Here is a 6,048-nt window from a genome sequence, read left to right on the forward strand (position 1 = left end):
GTATATATGTGTGTCTTTGTGGATGCATATGTGTGCAAGGGTGACTTCGGAAGCCAGAAGAGGGCATAGGATTCCCTGGAGCTTGGGTTCTTGTATAATATTAGAAGGTGGGATTTGGCTTCCTCTGAAGGAATTCCTTGATCCCTTCAGGTAGTGGCTTTGCCATAACCAGCTGAGTTCTTATGATAGATTCCTGCGGCCCGCAGCATTGAGTTACAAGGTGGTTGTGAACCCGCAGCATTGAGTTACAAGGTGGTTGTGAACCCGCAGCATTGAGTTACAAGGTGGTTGTGAACCCGCAGCATTGAGTTACAAGGTGGTTGTGAACTGTCTGATTTGCATTTTGGGAGCTGAACTCTGGTCCTTTGCAGCAAGTAGCTTAACTGCTGAGCCATTTCTTCAGCTCCTTTCATTCTTAAAAAAAAAATGAAAAAAAATTGTATTTTTAATTATGCATACATGTGTGCATTTGTGTCTTCAAACGTGAGTTCAGGTATCCACAGACACCTCTTATCTCCCTGCTGCTGGAGTTCTAGGTAGTGGTCAGCCACCCAATGTGGGTATTGGGAACTGAACTTGGGTCCTCTGCAGGTACAGCATGAACTCTTAACTGGTTAGCCACCTTTGTCCCCTTTTGTTTTTTGAGACTGGGCGTCACATAGCCCAGGCTGGCCTGGAACTTTCTGCTTAGCCAAACGTGATTATTAATCTTCATTGCCAACTTCACTGGATTTAGAATCACCGTGGACACACACCTCTGGCTGTGTCAATGAGCGTATTTCCAGAAAGTTTTAGCTGAGTAGGGAAGACCTACCCTGAATTTGAACAGCAGCATCTCATGGGCATTTCCAGAAAGTTTTAGCTGAGTAGGGAAGACCTACCCTGAATTTGAACAGCAGCATCTCATGGGCTGGGTTCCAGGACTAAATAAAGTGGACAGAGCAAGTTGAACACCAGCCACATCTGTTTGCTTCATGACTGTGATACAGTCGACCAGCTACCTCACATTCCTGCTGCCTTCACAACCATCATGATCTCCCAAACAGGAAGCCAAAACAAACCCCTCATTCCTTTAAATTGTTTTTTGTCAAGTATCCAGTAGTGAGAAAAGTAACAAGTCCAGAAAATTGGTACTGTTGCTGTGGTAAACCTACATGGTTTTGGGCCTTTGGAAATGATTCTCAGGAGGAATAAGGAAGAGTCTGAACTATATGGGCTAGAAAAGCTAGACTGCTGTAAGCAGAGCTAAACTGGCTATTCTGGGGAGAATTTAAAAGACCTGCGGAGAGAAATGTAGAAGAGAAGGCCCATCTTGTGAGGTTTCAGAAAGGAACATGAACTCTAGAAGCCATTCTTGATATATCGGGTAAAGAATCTGACTGCATTCTACCTCCATTCTGAGAACTTGAGTAAGGCTGAATTAAAAAGTAATGATCAAACAGGACCCCAAGAAAGACACAGGGATTGCCCAATGACAGAGAAATGGAATGAGATCTACATGAACAGCCTGGACATGAGTGGGGGTAGTGAAGGGCGAGGGTCGAGGGAAAGAGAGCTTGGGGGAGCAGGAGATCCCAGCTGGATCAACAACAGAGAGGGAGAACAAGGAATAGGAGACCATGGTAAATGAAGACCACATGAGAATAGGAAGAAGCAAAGTGCTAGAGAGGCCCACAGAAATCCACAAAGATACCCCCACAACAGACTGCTGGCAATGGTCGAGAGACAGCCCGAACTGACCTACTCTGGTGATGGGATGGCCAAACACCCTAATTGTCGTGCTAGAAACCTCATCCAACTACTGAAGGATCTGGATGCAGAGATCCATGACTAGGCCCCAGGTGGATCTCTGGGAGTCCAATTAGCGAGAATGAGGAGGGTTTATATGAGCGAGAATTGTTGAGACCAAGGTTGGATAAAGCACAGAGACAAATAGCCAAACGAATCGAAACACATGAAATATGAACCAATGGCTGAGGGGTCACCAACTGGATCAGGCCCTCTGAGTGAGTGAGACAGTTGATTGGCCTGATCTGTTTGGGAGGCATCCAGGCAGTGGGACCGGGTCCTGTGCTCATTGCATGAGTCGGCTGTTTGAAACCTGGGGCGTATGCAGGGTCCCTTGGCTCGGCCTGGGAGGAGGGGACTGGACTTACCTGGACTGAGCCCACCAGGTTGATCTCAGTCTGTGGGGAAGGCTTTGCCCTGGAGGAGGTGGGAATGGGGGGCGGACTAGGGGGAAGGTGAGGGGGGCGGGAGGGGGAAGAACAAGGGAATCTGTGGCTGATATGTAGAACTTAATTGTATTGCAAAATAAAAATTAAAAAAAAAAAGTAATGATCTAGCCGGGCATGGTGGCACATGCCTTTAAACTCAGCACTCGGGAGGCAGAGGCAGGCGGATCTCTGTGAGTTCCAGGCCAGCCTGATTAAGTTGTTTGGCAGAGGAAATGTCAAGACAGGATAGTATTCAGGCTGTCATTTTATGTCACTGCCTTTGTTCAGGTCCACAAGGAGTAAAATAGGAAAAAACAGTTTGGCAGGGTTGGGGGTTTTAAATTTGTAAACAAGTCTGGTGCTGAAACGGCAGCTGTAATTGTTAAAGGAATTAGTACCGAACTGGGACAACAGGAAAGGCAATGTTCTACCCATCGAAGGCCCCATCTTGTGAAAGGAAATTAATTGAAAGGAGGGAACCTACAGAGAGAGCAGGGCTTCCCTGCTCCAAAACCACCGCCTAGGCACTGAGCTCACTCCAGCTTTGGTTTACGGAGGCCAGGGTCCTTCCTGAGCTGCCTAAACCCAGAATTGGCAGCTTTGTCCACGTTGCCTCGGTTTTACAGGCATGCAAGATGCTCGAGCACAAGGCATAGGGCGGTACCCTAAAGTCTGCCAAGACCCGATGATGAGGGAAGAAACGTGTGGCAGGGCGGGAGTCCTTCTGAGGGGGCCCTGAGGTGCATCGTGTGAGTGGAGTGCGGCTGGCCCAAGGCAGGCTGTGTGTGCTGGCAGGCAGCAGAGCTTGACGGTCGCGACTACCCATGATTTCCGAAGCCAGGATGACTTTGTCATGAACCTCAAATGCCTGCCTGACAAGGAGCTGCAGATTTGATGTTTGCTCGGAGTTTTGGTCTTGCTCTGGCCAGATCTTTTGTTCCTACACACCCATCCCTGTGCAAATGGGAATATTTATCTTGTGCCACAGTGTATATAATTTGTATTCTGACTTTCTATCTTATCAATTTGACTGAATAATCTACAATCACCATGGAAACACATCTCTTTGGGGTTGTATATGAGCATGTTTCCAGAAAGCTTTAAGCACGGAAGACCCACTCTGAACATGAGTGGTTCAATCCCATGGGCTGGGTTCCTAGACTGAATAAAATAAAAGCAAAAGTAAACTGAGGTGGCTGGAGAGATGGACAGCTCAGCAGTTACAAAGGTGCTTACCGCTCTTGCTACAGGACCCAGATTCAGTTCACAACACCCACATGACAGCTCACAGCTCAGCTCTGGGGGATCTGACACCCTATTCTGGTATCTGTGAGCTCCTACACACATGGCACACATATATGCACGCACTCAAACACTAAAACATACACATAAAAATAACCGACTCATTAACATTGTGGATTTTACATCTACATGAAAATAGTCACTCATTTTGTATTGGTTGTGCTGGAGATGGGAGTCAGAGAACTATACTAGGCCTGCACTCTATACCTCCTAGCCATTTTTCACAGGATTCTTCCATGTTCTGGTGGCAGCAATTTGTAAAAATTAAAGTAATGGGTTTCATCATGACATTTATTTTTTTATTTTTTTTTTTTTGGTTTTTCGAGACAGGGTTTCTCTGTGTAGCTTTGCGCCTTTCCTGGAACTCGCTTTGGAGACCAGGCTGGCCTCGAACTCAGAGATCTGCTTGGCTCTGCCTCCCGAGTGCTGGGATTAAAGGCGTGCACCACCACCGCCCGGCCGACATTTTTTAAAAAAATATATTTTACTTTATTTTTATGTGCATTTGTGTTTTTGCCATGGGTGTTGGGGTCCCCTGAAACTGGAGTTACAGACAGGTGTGAGCTGCCATGTGGATGCTGGGAATTGAACCTGGGTCCTCTGGAAGAGCAGTCAGTGCTCTTAACCCCTGAGCCATCTCTCCAGCCCCTCATCATGACATTATACATTTATTTCACCCTCTCCTGTGGCAATACATTGTGTCCCCCAATATATTGCAAATCCTAATAAAACTTATTTGGGTCAAAGAACAGAACAGCCACTAGATTAGACAGAGGCCAGAGTTGAAACACACACCTTTAATCCCAGCACTTGAGATCTCATGTCTTGCTTGGGTAAGACACACACCTTTAATCCCAGGAAGTGATGGCAGGAAGCAGAAAGGTATATAAGGCGTGAGGACCAGGAATTAGAGGCTTTTAAGCAGCAGTTCAGCTGAGATCCATTCAGGTGAGGACTCAGCTTTCAGTCTGAGGATTCGTAGAAACAGGATCGGATGAGTTGTCAAGGTGAGGTTGGCTGTGGCTTGTTCTGCTTCTCTGATTTTTCAGAATTCACCCCAATAGCTGGCACCATGTTTTTATTAATAATACCGTTTACCAATTACACTCTCCCTTCCCTGCATCCCTCTCCTGCTTGTATCCTTCTCTCAATAGATCCTATTCCATTTTTTAATGTATTCTAATGCTCTTAAAACTTCCCCCCACTTTTTTTTAGACCTCCAGCCTCCCTAGTGCTGAAGATTAGCAAGCAGCCTGGCCAGGGATATAATTATCCTGAACAACAAGCTATCTTCCACTTTCCTTTTATGTTCTTTAATATTCAATTAGTATAAGAATAATTTCTTTATTGAAAATTGGCAAAATGTCCTAGCTTGTCAAGATTTTTGCACAAGTTTTTTTTAAATAGGTATTTTGCCTACACGGCCTTGAGTTCAGTCCTCCAGCCTCAACATTCTTCTGAGTGTTAAGATTATAGGCCTGTGACACTATGCTTGGCCCGAGCATCAATCTTAAGTATATTTGTTTTCAGTAAAAAACAAAAAAACCGAACAAGCCCCCAAAGTATCTATTTCATTGAAAGCATCACCAAATGAAGTCTTTTTTTTTTTTTTTAAAGAAATGAGATTTATGAATCCAGTTATTTGCACTTATTAGTTCTACTCCTCTGTAAAAAACTAGCACACATCTCATCCTTGGAGGTTACATACAGAGTATAGAAATAGAGCTTTAGGTGGCATATTCATGACCCTTATTCTTTTAGTCTAACTTTAAATCACATACATGTTTTGCTGAGACTCACTGCACTGATTTGAAGTGACTTTCCCCCCCCCACTCCCTGAGATAGGGTTTCTCTGTGTAGTTTCGGTCCCTGTCCTAGATCTCGCTCTGTAAATCCGCCTGGCTCTGCCTCCTGAGTGCTGGAATTAAGGGCATAACCACTGCCCGTCTTGAAGTGACTTTTAAGACAACAAGGTCCATTGCTTTCATACCTGTATGGTCACTACAAGAAGCACAGCGCTTTATAAAACTGGTATTCACACAGATGCTTGAAATGAATGATAAGAGATTCTGGTTTCAGTTCTGACTTGAGATTACATAAGCCATTCAGTAGTTTCAGTCTCATACCAGAATTTCTAGTGTAAAGTATCTATAAAACACATGGGCACATAGATATAAAATTAATGCTTGACTCAGAACCTTGTTTTATTTAAATGTGTTCTTCATGCTACAATACAATCCTTCAGAGTCAATCAAATACGTAACGTCAATAGTTTCCTCAAAACTCTTAAAAACTCACAGCCACAGTTCTACACCTCTATAAGGCAGCTTCAGTATGCAAAAGATCACAACACTAATTGTGGAATTAAATCCCATTTTTATGCAAATCAAAAGAAAAGCAAACAAGAGTATCAAATATCAAACTACCAAAAGCCAGTGACACTATTCAGTATGTGTATTTCTCAACCCCCTAAACTTCTTTCTCAACACTGGGGAGTTGTTCTCCCCCAAGTTTTTTGAGACAGGGTTTC

The sequence above is a fragment of the Peromyscus eremicus genome, chromosome X (genome assembly GCF_949786415.1).
Source record: "Peromyscus eremicus chromosome X, PerEre_H2_v1, whole genome shotgun sequence".
Taxonomy (NCBI): Eukaryota; Metazoa; Chordata; class Mammalia; order Rodentia; family Cricetidae; genus Peromyscus; species Peromyscus eremicus.